Here is a 17,778-nt window from a genome sequence, read left to right on the forward strand (position 1 = left end):
AAGAGTCACTGACCTGGCTCTGGGATGCGGTGCTGGCACCACCGGCATCGGTGTTGGGTGATGTAGCCACCGACCTCACAGCACTTGTTACTGTCGCCTTGTTTGCTGCCTCTCGGAGGAAGAAACGTGCTCGAAACACGGCGTACAAGACCCTTCGGTCATACTCTTCCACGACCCCGAGCTCTTCTTCGTAGTCGTCGTCGTCAGTCGCATCGAAGATTTCTTTGTTTAAGGTGACAAGTTCGGCGTTCTTTCGAGGCAGGTAGGCAACGTGGGAGTCGATATAACTGGCATCGGGAACGGAGGCCTGTAGCTCGTCGGTCAGGAGCGTGATACTTCGTGTGACACTGGCCCTGATGACGCCATGGTTCTTGCGCAGCCGCTCCAACGACGCCATCAGAAGTAGAAGTCTTGGAAGTGTCTGACCAGGGGGGTTTCGGCACTACAAAGATGTCGCGTATTCAAGACCCGAGCCCTATATTAAGAATGGCCATGTTTAATTCTACTGCTTGTGCCTAATTTCTACCTTGTCTTCTACGACGTTCTGATTCTTGTTGGTACCCGTTCGGAACCATCAGCAACAGTAACAGTGAAACTACTTGCCAATATTCCCGACCCGGCCTACGACACACTCCTCGTGTACATAAACACTATCTGGCTCTGTCGGACACCCCTCCCAATTGAATGGAAGACCGCCCTGGTCACTTTCATTCCAAAAGCTGGCAAAGCCATAAACACGGATAACCTTCGTCTCACCTCTCTCACGTCTTGTGTGGTATAGCTGATGGAGGCTATAGTGCGAGATCAGCTGTCATAGTTTTTGGAGAACCGACGCGTAATTGCAGCCACCATGTTCGGGTTCCGCCCACACGCGTCCGCACAGGATGTCTTGCTACAGTATCGACCGTGAAATTTTAAATCCCTTCGAATACCCTCCTAATGACAAGGCAGTACTCGCCCTCGACTTGAAGGGAGCTTTCGACAACGTTACACACGACATCGGTTCGCCGAATCTTTCTCAAACCAACTGTGGGCAGAACACTTTTCTATATATTAGACAATTCTTCCCTGACCGACATTCATATACTCGAATACAAAATGAAGAACACGGTCCCTACCAATGAGAAACGTGAAGTACCCCACAGGGCGTGGTCCTCCCACCCCTGTTGTTAAATCCAGCTAAATTAACCTGTTAGCTCAGCTGGAGAATGTTGAAGGCATACAACACGCGCTTAATGTTGACGACATTACCATAAGAGCCAAACACTGATCGGTAGGAGACATAGAAGCTAACCTGCAGCAAGCGGTGGAGATCGTGGACGCCTACGCCCGCCACTGCGGTCTTCAATGCTTCCCGAGCAAATCGGAATTTGTGCACATACGCTCCTCGTCGAAGTGTACTACTGAAATTCAACTGTTCTTGCAAAACGGGCCCATCACGATGAGATCAGAGTACTGAATATGTTTATTCAGTAACATCACCGAGATTGTGGGCAGGAATATCTCGGCCGCGAGCGTTTTAACTTTCTCGGCGACGGGATTAATGCTGCAGCGGTGGTCATACTTCATGCGATAATTTTCGCTAGGCCGACGCTGGTTTCAATGGTGAAAAACGAGACACAGTTCCAAGGTCTGGTAGGCCAGGTTCAAGCACATTATAGTGTAACTATTGTTACGTGTGCAAAGATATACTCAACCCAGAGATTTGGATTTCTATTGAAGCTTCGCGCGTTCTTGTAATATCTAAACACGTACGCATGCGCACACACACCTACAAACACACACGCAAGTGCGCGCAGAAGCGAGCGACACAATATTCTGCTCATCCACCGAACTTGGCTTGTATGCAAGTGCGCAAAATATTATTAAATATCTTTGCTTTGTCATAATAACGAAAGTAACTCCAAAGTGTTCTTTAGTGATGAAGGGCAACACAGGCAAACGTGAAAGCCAATCGCAAACTTATAAAGGCCTACTAAATTACTCATGGTAATTAAACTCATCAATAAAAAGATATGGTGGTCATACTTTAAGGTACCGTAATGAGAATGGCAGTGTGGGCAGCTGTAGTGAGCACAAGGTTTATTGTTCAGTAGTGTCGCAAACAGTGCAAAAATAAGGAACATGAAGCTGAAAAGTCTATGACAAGAAAGTCTATATATATTGATTAGTTTCATCTGTTCGTCCCTTCACATTGACAGGCCTATAAGGACACTCCGTGCGATTTCTGCGACTAGAGACATAACACACAACAATAAACGTACAGAGTGAAGAAACATGGGTGGACATGGTATTATGTAAAATAAAGAAAAATATACACGTTAGCCATAATATTACACAACAAATGAAATAAACTCTGTTCAAGTAATGTTTCACGCAGCAAACAGACACGTGACATAGCGGAATACTGTTGATCAACTTTTTTCAGTTGACGCGAAGATTATCTTGCGCTTATACTATATGCCACATATATGTCACCTGAAATTGCGAGAATTACATGCAAACTTGGGATTGTTGCATTGCCGTTCAAACTTTTTGTATCAGTGAACCACGTCTGCAAGCGAAAGGTGCCACCGAAAAGCAAAGTGTAGGCAACGGGGTCATTTTTCCACAGTGTGAAAGTGATTTTCGGCTATATATCTCAATCATTTGAACTTGCGCCCTTACAGGTGGGCGGAAGTATAACATAGTGCTTTTATGCAGGCAGTCTTTTTTACAACCCGCCGTGGTGGTCCAGTGATTATGGTGTTCCATTGCTGACCCGCAGGTCGTGGAATAGAATCTCTGTTGTAACTATTGATGTACAGGAGAAAACGCTCAAGACCCGTGCATACAAAATGATAAAATTCTCGGAGCGCCCAACTACGGCATCTCTCAAGCACAATCATATTGCAGTTCTCATAATTGTCTTTCATTATCACTCGTCGCCCACAGAAGATGACTATGCGTATGATGGAGATCTATTTTTTAATGTTGCATTCTTTTTGTGCTTGCGCTGACGACTCCATCTTTTCAGTGATCGACTAGCCTTTGAGTACTTCTATAAAATTCTTCACTAATAGAAGGGTCTCGTGGTAGTCACGCTCGTTGTGGCTTCTGAAATCAACGAGTGCGTTCTTTCAACATCTGAACAGTAAGAGGACCAAGGCACCAAGAGCTTCTAGAGTCCACTTACCCGGAGTTTTTTTTTCCAAAAAGCACACATGTATTGCAGATAGCTCGCTCCCTCCTTATGTATGGAATACACTAGCCAGGAAGAGATTTATTGCCAGTGAGATTGGAACTTCAGTCAGCACTAAGTAGCAGGGAAAGCTGTATACATATATAGTTGACTCCTGGTTTTCATGGCATCATTAGCAAACCTCGTCAAGCCTCGTCGTCCTGTAACTCCAGGCGTCCTAACGTGTTGAACACGTAAAAACCAGTCATCAAGAATCGCAGTTTCCGTGCATGCATCATGATCCGTTCAGTTTTGAGGAGTTCCTGCGGCACAAAAGTCGTGTTCAGGCAGTGCAGAACTACAGCTGAGAACCGTTTTCTCGGCTGCTGTAGCTTTTTCGCCAGTTGTCCAGTGTGCACTGGGAGCAGCGTCACCTTTCGAGAAATAATCATCAAGCGTTACTTTACGGCGTTTTGATGTGGCCATAGAGTCTCATATAAGGGCGCTGATTGACACAGAATACGAACTACGCTTCAATACGTGCAGGCTGCGTAAGTCAAGTGGGTGACTTCGCATTGCTAGAAAGCAACACGCTCAGCAAAGTTTGTGCAGTGACACTGAATACGAGAAACGAGAACTTTAGCGACAATAAATATCGCCTCGTAAAGTTCCGCTTGAAACACTAGCGCTCGTTTCTGCCCTGGCGGTAAGAGTGGCGGGTATATATTTCCTCCATTACCCTTTCAGGTGGCGGTGAGGTCGCGGTCACCCAGTATCTTGGATTCGCTCGCAGGATTTCAAGCTTGACGGTTGTGCCCTCGCGATCTCCGACGCCAGCGTAGCTCCCGCCGACTGGTTCGCCCTCCGCGCTCTCCTGACGCCGTGCAGCTCTCGCATTGTGGCGCCCCGCCCTTGGACCGCTTCGACCGGATCCCCACTTTCCTATCTCCTTCTTTTTCCGTCGCTTGCCTGTCTACTTCTTCGTCTATTTTCCTTCTATTCTTTTTATTCCTCCTTCCCACCACCCCTATAAGGCACTGCGCCGTGTCGCCTGAAGGCAGACAGAAATTAGGGGCCTTTTCCTCTTCCTTCTAACCACTACCACCACCACCACCCAGTATCTTACTCTGCGTGCGATATACGTCTCGTGTTTGTGATTGCGCCTCTACGGAAGGTGAGTAGTTTCTGTTGCGTTGTGATCCCATACCACAAACATGAATGAATGCGATGGAGTTGATGCCAGCAGTGAAATTCCAGCAACTAGCATCATAATATCCGAAACAGACAACCGACAGCCATGGATAGTGCACAGTATACAATGCAAGGGAGATCGTGTTGCGTGCGCTGGTAGTTTTCCTCGGAGTTCACGCGTTCTGAGAAATTGAATACGGTTTACAATGCTCTGAAGAAGACCAGACTTCATTCCTTCGTCAATAGTGAACCAATCACTTGAAATTGTTTTGTTGTATGAGCCTGCTCCTGTTCTACCAGCGTAAGTGCGGTAAGCACGAGTGCACGCACTAGTAAGAACAACGTATACGTTGCATATATATGTCGTGCGGTGAAATATTATTCACAGTTCTGGATCTGTCGACGTAAAGAAAATGAAAGCTGCAGGCTTGCAAAAAACGAAAGACACCTTGGCGCAACGCTATTGTTTCAGGAAGCAGAGCGACAAAAACTCCGAAAAAAAAACACGAGAACATTCGGCGTTTTTGAGCGTATTTAAGATCTTAAGCGCATATACGCAACAAGTAAGCTATTTCTGGATGAATCGGTATAGTCTGGTCGTAGGTCCGTTTTCGATTCAGGCCAAGTGAACATTTCTCAACAATGAATACTTGCCCTCGTAGATTGCATGATAAAACATCTGTAAGTGAAGTACTTTGCTGCTAACAAAAGTCACAGTGCAACTGTAATGTTGACCGACGTTGGGAAAAAGTCTGTCCAAAAAATAACGCTTGTGAAATTGTGTTGCCAACGTGAAACGTTTCTTACAAAAAAAAGTTACTTATTGCGTATGGCACGCATGCGTGGATGCGCGCAGTAAATGAAAGGGGTTGACTAAAAGCGATCACTGCGTCACGGATACTTGACATTTACAGCTTAACATAAAACTCCTTCCCATAATAGTGCAGTCACAAACACCGACAATAAGAAATTCACTCAGCAAAGTAAGCGAAACCGAAATGTACCTATGGTTGTACAAAAAGATGCTGCGTATACCTCTCATTCCACATTGTAAGCGCAGCCGCCCTTGACTTGTCAACTGCACTTCGCCTCGACAAGGATTACGCTATCCACTCTACTTTCAACATAATTAACGATTGACAATATTTTCTCAAATCGGGCGGCTCATCACAACGATGCGTATTCGAAAACTAGTCCATTCAATTGTGCAACGAGGGGCCGTTTCTCTAAACAGCCATTGTACCGGTCGTTCACTGTATTTTACTGTGATTACTTTACATTCTCGTATACTCTTTTCACAAGCATACGCTTGGGGGAGAGGGGCGAGTCTTGTGACTTTGATATACTTGTACACCATCTGCTCAAACTGCCCCCGATAGTCACTTCCCAGAGGAAACCTGATGCCTGTGCTCCCTCCCCTCATTCGGGTCCGTGGGACCCCCTTCACCTGAAAAAAAGTTCTGGCTACGCCTCTGCTTAGGTGGACGCCTCCAGCCCTAACCATGGGGGATGATACACGGCTCCAGTCGTCCACAAAAATGTCGCTTTGATTGGCCTCCTATTCAGAGCACAGTGCAAAACACATGCGGAGGAAGTTGCCATCACGTTAGCTTCCGTAGACCTGTACTCGCGCTTCGTCATTACAGGCTCGAGAGGGGCCAGCAGAAACATTCAACGTGGGTATGCCCCACACCTGGCGCACCACGTCTTACAAAACAGCAATTACGTCGTGTCTCCTGCGTCCCGAAGGATCATATGGGCACCAGCTCACATGGGCCTCAAAGGCAGCGAAACGGCAGACGCCGCCGCCCGAACGCTCACTCTCCGGGTAACGCCTTTAGACCCTCCCAAAATGGATCTCGAACCCAATTTGGTTTTGAAATTTTGAGAAATTGCTGAGTTCTACCAATTAGGCCATTCAATTTGTCCTAGACACTGTAAAGGCCTTTCAAAGGCGGAAGAGCGTTTACTCCTTCTCCTCTACACTAAATCACTGCTGTGCCCAGCAGTTCCTAATTAGGCACTTTTCGCTAGCCGTCTTAGCGCTCCGTTCGCCGTCTCAATCAAACGCTTAACGCGCAACGCGCCTTTTTGATTTTAGCCAAGCATCATTTGGTCGACGCAATCGCAAGGCCACCGGTGCATAAAGGTTGTTGTAAATAAAAATAAAAATTGTTTTGTCTTGCAGCAAAATATAAAATTGTGTTTTCAAAGAATACGGAATCATTTACTGTTTTACGCATGAGCATTTTCTTAATTTTTTGTCACCTTCACTTGGTGCTGGACGACAATCTAAGCATTCAAAGCAGCCCAAAAGCGTTTGAAACGCCCTGTCGTGAGGCAGAGCGTTCACCGCGTTGCCTTGTGGGAATTCAAACTAAAGAGCTTTTCTGAATATGTCTGTTTTTAAAATCGAAATTCTTACTGTTATACACATGTCATTGCTTACTAGCGAAGGTTTGCAAAGTGTTTTAGATGAAAGTACTAAAGCAGCAGCTCGAGATGCTCCTTTATGGCACGAAGTGTCAGCTGTCAATGTGTCTCTGCACGTCACCCACATGCCCGGATTTTCAAAGGAATTGGCTGCTGTGACTTCTCTGCGGAGGCACAATATCTTTTTCTGTCCTGAAGTACCATCGGTGCTTGCGTGCTTGCTGAACGACCACTGATTTTCCCGAGCAGCGAGGACTCACTGCACAAGCGGCTGGCATTTTAGTCGTTTCTCCTCGCATCACGTTATCCTTCGCTCTAAGATGGCCCGCTCACACGCTCTGCGCCTGACCATCTAGCGCGTGCGCAGGGGCACTACCACCGACTGGCTCACCGGAGGCCAGATACGGTCAGCTAAATGTGCTCAATATCTCGATCCTGTCAGTACAAGAAAACACCAACACTGTGCGGAGAAGTCTTCAGAAATATCCCACACGGTGTCGACATGCGAGTCCACCCCTCGCTGGAACCAAAAACAAAACCCCACCCGGGAATACTGCGAGGCGGCCCTGCTCGGCTGCTCTGACCTTGCGAGCCAACAGGCCCTAGTCGATAGGCGTATCAGCCAGGGAGAAGGAGGGGGGGCGGGGGGGTGCAAGGAGGACGCGAGTTCTCTCACTGAGAAAAGGTGGGGGGGGGAGCAAATTGGTCACTATCAGCTCCACGCTGGGGAAACCAACAACTAAGGCAAACTAAGGCAAACCACAATAATCACTCAATCATCTTGTTACGAGGAAGTGGAAATCGGACCAGAAAATGTTTTATTATTGTAAAAAAAGTTTCCTAAATTTCTCCTGTGACGATTGTCTTTGAATGCTCCTTGCGGTGCGATACTGTAGCTACAACTGATGTTAACCGGACATTACGTGTATCTGTATAGTAGGAGTAGGTATAAAATGTTTATCTCCTTGTTACAAACCTAAATACTAGCATAGTAACCGTAATCACCTAGCACGAACTTGATGTCTGCACAGTACCTTCACCAAAGCAGATTCAATACCTTGCGTTAATCTGTGGTAGAATACATGACTGCCACACGAAATGATGGATTTCGATTCCTTCTGGGATAATGATTTTTATTCTTTGCACTCATTGTATCAACGCTGCCAATGCTGATTTTTGAAAGTTTCTCACAATCAAATTACCGACATTTGTTGTCGCAGCTCCCAAGTAGATACAAACATTAAGGTGCATTTCAGCATACCGCAGCCCATGGTATACAAGTATGGGCCACATGACTGAAAAAAAGAGTTTCATGACGTATACATAATTTTCACGTTATGTCGCATACACATCTCATACTTTCGTGCCCTCCCCCCTCTGCCTATTTCAGTCTCTGTTGAGTGATGAGGCAAATACGAGAATACCAAGAGGTAGCTAACCAGATATGTCAATAAGTAGATAGAAACGCTAGGGATTAGCGCTAGGAGAAGTACATAAAAATAATAGGAGATAGATATGGATTGCCCTGCATTAAATATTCCATTTCTTTGTGAGCTGCTGTCAGTCATTAAAAATTCAATGGTGCAAATAAATATATACTGTTGGGGAGGTCGCCATCATTATAAATGTATTTATGTGGAAAGTTGCGAGGCAATGCATAAAAAGTGTCTCGTGTAATACTATTATATGCATGACACAAGACTCAATTGTATACATACGTTGTCTCAGAGCATGCTGCTTAAACTGAATACATGTCCCTCTCGTATGCTATTGAACAAGTGGTGAATGTATAAAATCACAACAAAGTGCAATTGTGTCGATAAAGTTCCATCTCTCTCTCTCTCTCTCTCTCTCATGACACACACACACACACAAATATATATATATATATATATATATATATATATATATATATATATATATATATATATATATATATATATATATATATATATATATATATATATATATATATATATAAATATATATATATATATATATACATATATATATATATATATATATATATATATATATTTATATATGTATATATATATATATATAAATATATATATATATCCCGGATGACGAGCGAGGTAGGTGTGTCGCCCACTTGCGCAAGAGTTGGTGCGTCACTGCCCTAGTTAACCGAGCCCCAGTTGCGTTGGACGCCTATGGGCTTCTGCAATGAGGAAACCACCTTGTGTTTGTGAGGGGTGGCTTTCATCGGGCCACCTCCCCTCTACTTCCTGCATATAGATAAAATAACGTTTTTTTAGGGGCGAAGCTCCTTATTGGGCTGCTCACTAGGCCCCATACCAAATTTTGTTAGACTGTGGAAGTTGTTGGGTGTCCGATGAGGAAGATTTTGCCACAATTATGTTTTTTATATCGGTTCATTACGAGCTAAGAAAAGTGTTTTTTTTTAAAGCGGCGCGAAACGCGGGTGAGAGAAACGCTCAAAACTCTTACCGCTCGTCCACGTAGCTTTCGCAAGCCGATTATCTTCCCTACCCTCTCCGTTGTTCTTATCGCCACGATTGCAAATACAAACTGTAGAGTGCTGCGATACGAATGTTCAGCGCAATAGCTCTATTGTGCACCCCGATAGTTGCCTTGTGTAAGGTTGTTTCCTTGCAGTGCCTTTTCAGCACTTGCGAATTGATCAGTGGAACAGAAATTAATACTCTAAGAAGTTGCGCCCGATTTCAATAATAAAGGCCTCAGCGTCTTCGTCCAAGGATTACGGCTGTGTGTGTGTTCGCGCGCGCGCGCGCTCGTGTGCGTGTGTGTCTTTGTGCGTTTGCATCTGTGTTTGTGTTTGTATTTTCGCGTGCGTTTGTTTGTGTGTGTGTGTGTGTGTGTGTGTGTCCGTGTGTGCTTGCGTGTGTGTGGGTTTTCACGTGCGCACGTTTTCAGCTTCTTTGTCCCCCTATGTACTAAATACCTACAAAAAAACAAAGGCTGCCGGCACTATCAGGAGGTAAAACGCCCTCAAGGCAAATTGTTGCAAGTGAATGACAAAAGTGTTCCAAACTAATTTTCGAAAAAAGCAACTTGGAACTCGACGAGTACGCAAAGCAGCGAAGTGCTAATGAAGTCGACACCACATTTTGTCGCCTCTAATTGACGCTAGCACATGAACCCTCATAACCGTCTGGGATATGCTTGAAAACATGACGTATGTGAGAAAGATCCCTGTGCACTACCGAGAGAGATTTTTTTTATATCATCGCGAAGCAGTGCCATAAAGCCTCAATGAGAATTGAAATAATCGCTAGTTCTACGCTAAATTGGTAATAAATTTCTCATAAGTGTTGTCTGGAATTCTTTCATATATCAGACGATATAAAACGGCAGCGTATTGTTTCTGGTACGCGGAAGTGTGGAAAATGCAGTGAAACTGCCATGCCATATCGCACAGCATTGCTCTTCACCAACTTCAACAGAGTCGAATGGATCCGCTTCTAACAACGAAGCTATTCTTGATGAAGCATTTCAAGGGCAAGACCCGCGGTAGCGCTGCGGGCCACATAAACGCGTATGCGCCACAGACTGGTCCGCTAAACACGAAGGCCTAACAAACAAGTCTGCGCCACCGAAATCTGTCTAGCCATTCAGAATACTATCAGCATAAACGAGTATCGGCAACAGAGATAGGGTACATCTCCTTACACAGAAAGGAACAAGGCGACTGTTACCTGAACAAAGAGCGCGGATGCTCCTAGCCACACCCCTCTCGCGAGATGCTTTGTAGTTATAAAAGGTGGTGCCTTCCCTATCAAAGCTTAACAAAAAGGGGGAAATAAATAGCAATAATACAGCAAATCATTAGACTCGCAAAGCTAACAAACGCGTTAGCCTGAACATCTTAACGCCGGTGCATGCGAAGTGGTATTGATTGCATTTTTAGGGGCGAAGCTCCTTATACCGTGCGTCGTGCGTCCGCGATGTATGTAGTAGTAGTAGTCGTAGTAGTAGGCAGCCACCTCTTATTCAGGCCTTGGAATGTCCGCTGGTTGGCGAAACTTCTATATGGTGAATATATGATGAAAAAATGCGAGATGGTGGTAGTTGGAGTGTTCATCAGATGGTCGATCGAATGGACGCACGAACGGACGGAAGGGCACACAGATAGACGGACGTGTGCACAGACGGATGGTCGCAAGAATAGACGCACGGATGGCCGCACGGACTGACGGAAGCGCGGACAGTTCGACGGACGCTTCACCCCACTCATCATCATTCACTTCATAATTATGCAGTAATTTTTTTTACTTTTCATAATCGACTGTATTACATAGATAGATAGATAGATAGATAGATAGATAGATAGATAGATAGATAGATAGATAGATAGATAGATAGATAGATAGATAGATAGATAGATAGATAGATAGATAGATAGATAGATAGATAGATAGATAGATAGATAGATAGATACGCACGTAACAGTAGGAGACTCCAGAGGCTCACTCCACAGATTGCACACAACGATCAGTTGTAAAATAATGTGAATCATCATACTGTACTTCTTACCCTATAATGTGCGCTTAGCAATGATATGTGCATGCACCCTTGCGCATAGATATCTGTCGTATCATCACAAATGAACATACTATAGTTAGTGCTCACAACAGCGCCAGACACCATAACAGAAGTAACACACTTGGAAGGCTTGAGCAGTCACCATTTGCTTCAAACAGCCTTAGAAATTCGAATTCCATTTAAGGAATATGTGACTGAGACAATGAAAATGACAATGACTTTATTTTCGCATCAATACCAGGCATTGATACGAAGAGGCGGGCGGAAAAAGCTGCCGTTCCAATAGCTTGACGAAGCCGCTGACTCCCTCATTGGCACTTAACAGCAGCGATGCAGTAACATTGAATCAACATAATGCAACATTATATAACGCAAGACATATATATAAAAAAGAATAATTATGACTAACATTGCAAAATTTCAATCCCTTGCAAGGAGAAAAACCGCAATATAAAAACGTTACTCACACGTAATCTTGGTTATTGTAAATACACACGTGTGCAAGATTTAGAAGTGAGAGGCATCAGCAGAAATATTTTTCAAGAATATCTGCCTTGAGTTCAAAATAACTGTGTATGGCTTTAAAAGACAATCTATGCTCACAATAAAGCTAATTTCGCAGCTATATACCAAGAACCTAATTTTTTGTCATACATATTTACACTCGTTTGATGACCGGTCCAAAGAAGAAAACTGGACTGTCTTTGGAAGCAAGTTATTTTTGTTTAACAAATATATCCCTGTTTGCAATGAATACAGACAAATCCAACTCTTCGTATACTACAAGAATAAAACAATTAAAAAACAAAAAACGGTTATATCAGACTTCAAAGCGTGCGGGCACCCGACCTGCAAGAAATACCAAGTCTGTTTATAAACCTACTGCACCACCTTATCTTTCACGAAAAATAAATGTTGACTTTCCAGTACTAATGAAAACTTCCCCTAAAAATCTTCCAAAGCAGATGCGCCCTGATAGTGACAGTAGTTCGATTTCTTTACATTGTAACAATAATCCCATACCCCACAGTGAGTGCACTAAAATATTGAACACTTTTTTCTCATCTTTACTTACTTCCGAAGACAATTCTGCTCTTCCCAAATTTTACTATTCTTGTTATATTTAAATGACACACATTGAAACATCTGAGCAATGTATAGCGAGTGTCTATATTACCTTAATGTATCTACTTCGGTAGGTATTGATGGAATAAATTCTAAAATATTAAAAATACCATTATCGTGCCAACAAAGTTTTTGCGTTACATTTTTCAGCAGTCTCTAAAAAATGGAATACTACCCTCTGACTGTAAAATAGCAGAAGTCGTACCGATATGTACTCGTGGAAACAAAAGCACAGTGCTAAACTACCATCCGATATCTCTCGCGTGCAGCTGTTGTAAAATTCTAGAGCACGTTATCGCATCTCATATTATCAATCATATAGAGGATAGTAAGTTTTATTTACCGTAACCAAATGGGTTCTGAAATAATCACTCCTACTAAACACAGCTACTGAACTATCGAATTACTTGCCTTTTAACATGAATAATAATCTACAAACTGACTCCGTACTTCTAAATTTGACAAGGCGTTTGACCGTGTAGCTTATTGCCGCTTGATTAGTAAATTGTCAACACGTTATTTATACTCGTTGACGTTATCATGGGCACGTAACTTTCTTTCCGACAGCCAACAATGTATACTTGTCAACAACGTCTCCTCCAATCTTTCCCCACACCCCACCACGGTGGTCTAGTGACTTGGGTACTTGGCTGCTGACCCGCAGGTCGCGGGATTGAATTCTGACTGCGGCTGCTGCATTTTCGATGGAGGCCAAAACGCTGTAGGCCAGAGTGTTCAGATTTCGGTGCACGTTAAAGAACCCCAGATGGTCGAAATTTCCGGAGCCATCTACTAAGGTGTCTCTCATAATTATATTATGGTTTTGGGACATTAAACCGCGCACATCAATCAATCAGTCTTTCCCCAGTTACCTCAGGCGTATACCACAGGGCAGCGTACTAGATCCATTAATATTTCTAATTTGTAGTGCCGCACTCCCCCCTCAAGTTTTGTTATCGCCCTGTTTCACTTTCAATAATTCTCAGAGCAAACCGTGCCAACACTGTTGGAGAAGCTTCGGTACTGCTGTCGACAATTTTCCTAATGTTCTACTGCCCACATCGTGAACATTGAAGATTATTCTGGAACCTACGTTGCCGCTAGCGATAACCCTCGAATATTCGATGCCATGTGTATAAATACCATCACGCTTCACCGTTTGCTAGTTGATCGATGGCCGACGATCAGTTCTCCGCTACCAGTGCCAGTGTCTTGCAGTAATCTGACTTTCCTTTTACGTGGCGAAATGTCGTACGAATAAACAGTTTAATTTCCAACCTACTGTCTGCTCCCTTTATGGACGTCACAACCCCGTGACATTTGGTAGAGGTGCTTCCCGGTCTATGTACCGCACGCCTCCTCCAACCGTGAGCCAAGCCCACGTAGCGGAGAAGACGCTGACGCCAAACACGGCCAGCGAGTCAGCCGCAAGCAACAAGGTCAACCACCGGAGTACGGTCATTTACTCGACAATGGTCGCACGACGACCATGACGACGACTACAAAAACCATCATAGCCATTTCGCCACCACCTGCGGCGATCGTGATGCAGCCACCTGAAGAGCCACTGAGCTTCCATGGATCACCTAGTGAATACACGGAGACCTGGCTGTAAACAAACGACTGTGTCGCCGCCTGGAACTGTTCGGACTCTTGAATAAATACTACGCCGCGTATACTTCCATCTAGAAAACGACGTGAAGACGTGGTTTCAGAAGAGGGAATCGGCGCAACGAACCTGGTATCGTTTTTGGACGACGTTTTTGAGCACCTTCACGAGCGTCATATGAGACCCATGTAAAGAGTTCATATGAGACCCATGTAAAGAGTTGCGCAGACAGGAAGTAGTGAAGAATGAAAACGCTAGTTCAGCTTCTTTCATCGGCAGTTGTTTATGACTGTATCATTGGCACAATGACGAACTCATTTATTCACGTGTCAATGCGAAGCATAAAAACTTTGAAAGTCATTCAAAAAGTAAGAGCCATTTGGTTTCAAGCAAGCAAATATTTATTAGCAAAACTCGTTATTGGTGGGATTAGTTTAGCGAAATTCTACTTCACTTTTTTACAGAATCACTGATGATTTTTAGCACTTATCGTACCGTCGCAGTAGTTTATTTAGTCGATATGCATAAAATATCGCTACCTGGTAGTTGAACATGTTGCGAACGGTGAACTTGAAGATCTCACTGTCTTCTAATCGCACCCGGAGCCAATGTTTTAAGCGAAAGAAGAGAGCGAAAAGCTACAGAAGGCTGGTTAGGCGTTTCTGGTTGCTAGTTAAGTGGCTAAGTACCGGAAAGTTTTTATATTTCGCCTAGTGTTAGGTATGCTTTTTATTATTTCATGTAGGATCTTTTTTTATTTTGGTGATCTAGTCTTGAGGCTACATTGATGACTAGAAATTTTCTGGGTCAGGATCGTTCCCTGTGAACGGTTTCTCTACACAACGATAGTTTACCTCTTGACTTGTTTCTCCGCAGTGGCGTGAACAGTATTCCCATTGCTCTGACACATCTGGGTGGTCACTTCATTAAAGTAAATAACTCTAAGAGTACACGAGAACATCTCCATGCTGTGACCCCAAACTACCAGCATAACCGACGTGCGGCAGTTTTGTTGCGGTGGCGCTGTGTGTCAATCACCAGATAAGCAATGTGTAAAGGATCTTCTGTCATTCGTTTGCTTCGATCCCGGTGAGGGCGTATATACCGCAACATCTCGATTGAACGTAAGGCATTGTACGGGAGTAGATGCACAATTACGCCCTGCGGAAATGCCCTAGAAGCTTTGTGCGGCAGGTGCGGTGGCAGTTTACCAGTGTAATTGACTGATTGACAACAAACGAGTTCCCACAATGTCAGTCATTGCGACTTTCGCAGGTACGTCGTGCCCTTCAAAAATAAAGCATGACCAGTAGTGTTTGGAGTAGGTCAATTAGCGTCCCGCCCATTGAAATTTCAGAACCGCTGGAGGTTTGGGCATTGCTCTCGTGGCTGTAAATCAGAGTGGCGATGTCGTTAATGTGAACGCCACTCAGATCAAAATTGTAAGACCCAAGATGGCTTGTGTTGCTTGTGCGGTGGACATCACGCAGCTGACTTCGTGGAGTGTCCGATGCGCCTTGAAGAAGTACAAATTCCAGAAATTCTATAGAAAAGGAGATGCTCTAGAAAGGGAGCCAATACCAGCTGTTGAGGAGAGAACCCATGGCTATGCTGGCGTTATAGTACGTCATTTATGTCAGGATACTAATATCGTGCAGGCAGTTGAGGTAGCGCTAGGAAGAGCTATGGCTACAGTAATGAATCAGTTGGTAGCTAGCATCTTCGAATGCATATCACAATTAAGTTGTCAGTAATCAAATTACTAATCTGTTGATCTCCACTGCGTCGGTAATCCTGAGCCGTATAAACTACCGACTGCCAGTGATGCTAATGCAGCATGCAATGATGACTTTGATATCGCGGATAACATCCAGGGCTCCTTAGAGTGTATGTCCAACGTTGACCAAGAACAAGCGCTAGACCTAAATGTGTCTACTTATGTCAGTCGAGCTTGATGTTGGGGTACAGAAACGCAGCTGGTCTCCGCTGAACCACAATGTTTCTAGTTTTCTTCCGTCAAAACAAAAAAAGACTCACCCAGTAAAGTATCAAAAGAAAGTATTTTGGAAAAAGTTGTCTCCGCAACAATTATTACACCAAAATAGCATGCCTGAGAGTTCTGCAGTAGAATTTTTGCTTTTTATTTGCTGCTACTACTGACTTACAGTTCCTGCGTGATAAACCAAATCCCCATTTATTCTTACTTCAAGAATCCTGGATTGTTCCAATTACCAATCTTAAGGAATTACCGTTTGATTTACGCGTTCAGAAGAGAAGTGTTGGATTAGTCAGAATGATTTTGAACATACTTTGCCACAAAGCAAAAACGACGTTAAAAATCCTCTCCCCGGTATACGAAATATTAGTTGTAAGCTTAACTTTTGCAACTGGGCAGATTTTGTCAGTAGTAAATGCTTACTTTCCTTAGGCGTACATGACACTCCGCCATTTGAAACTTTATTAACCACGTGTGGAGTAAATATTTATTATCAGGTAACTTCAACTCCCGTCATATTACATGGGGAGTAAAAACTGATACGCGTGGCAGCCAGTTGTGGCATTGGACCCAAAATAATCATTTTCAATGGCTGAATTTGGGAAGCCCAACAAACGTATGCAGTCATACTTCTTCAGGGCTGGATCTACCTTTTACAAGCTCCAACCTTAATGTTTCGTCTTGGTCAGTCGTTGATTACGCAACAAATAACGACCTGTTATCGATGACTTTCCATATAGAAAATCAGATAGCCTCATCAATCTCTATCAATCGTATGCACATAAATTACTCGGAATTCAAGGATTCCCTTCTTTCTCAGCTTGCTTCTCTGTCTGTTAAAAGCACGGATTCGAAGGCTCGGGGCTTATATTCTTCGTTAAATAATTCCCGTGAGAGATCTCAATTCGTGGTATCGTCAGCTCATCATACTTCGAATTCTTCTCAGTGGAACGACTATTGCGCGAGAGACTATAGACGCAGGAAGGCAGCATGGAAAAAGCTTTTGCACAATCAGTGCCCTCAGAATTCGAAGGATTACTAGTTCTTTGCAGGTGTTTTTAAGCGTGCAGCTGCCGAGCAAAAAGAAGTTTACGACAGGTGGAAGTTCGATTATCTTTCGAAATCTAATAATAAAAAGGCATTATATACCAAACTACATAAAAAGAAAATGATTCAGCATTCGATAAATGCAGACTCTGTTATTGTGTCTGCTGAAGAAATGAAAGCTTCCTTCGAAGTAATTTGTAAGGGGCCGGAGCAACGTTTTTCTTGCCTACTATCACCACCTCCTTCACATGCAGTAAGGAATGCGGACATCACGGGAGTTTTCAGGTATGGTAGGTCTTAGTTGACCTGCCAACAGCAGCTCTTGGCCCTTACGAAGTTACGTTGGTTGGAAAATGATGCTTAAAAAGTCCCAAGAGTAGCTATTGGATGCAATCAACTATACATTAAGAATGTCATGGCTCCCATTGGAGTGAAAAATAGCAAAGGTAATACCATTACTCAAAATTCTGGGTAAAAGATACGTTTTGGATAACATTAGATCCAATGGGTTAACCTCAAACTTTGTAAAACTATTTGAGAGAATCCTAAACGTTCGATTAAAAAATTTTGTTAATTAGAAAGAAGTTCTGAATGCATTCCAGATTGGCTTCAGATCCGGATGATTCATATGGCTGGCCTATATAGACCTTCAAAGTCGCACAAAATTAC

At 43.7% G+C, this 17,778-nt stretch overlaps 1 protein-coding gene across 1 annotated transcript in view; it reads left to right on the forward strand.

Annotated features, from left to right (window-relative positions):
* Window positions 1-3,988: 3,988 nt before the first annotated feature.
* LOC119168937 (glutathione S-transferase D7) overlaps window positions 3,989-17,778 on the forward strand; it is a 190,551-nt gene continuing 176,761 nt past the window's right edge. The window contains exon 1 of the mRNA XM_075890850.1: window positions 3,989-4,334. The gene's annotated coding sequence lies outside the window, so the exon portion shown is untranslated. The remainder of the gene's footprint in view (window positions 4,335-17,778) is intronic.

Source organism: Rhipicephalus microplus, chromosome 3 (assembly GCF_043290135.1).
Source record: "Rhipicephalus microplus isolate Deutch F79 chromosome 3, USDA_Rmic, whole genome shotgun sequence".
Lineage (NCBI taxonomy): Eukaryota > Metazoa > Arthropoda > Arachnida > Ixodida > Ixodidae > Rhipicephalus > Rhipicephalus microplus.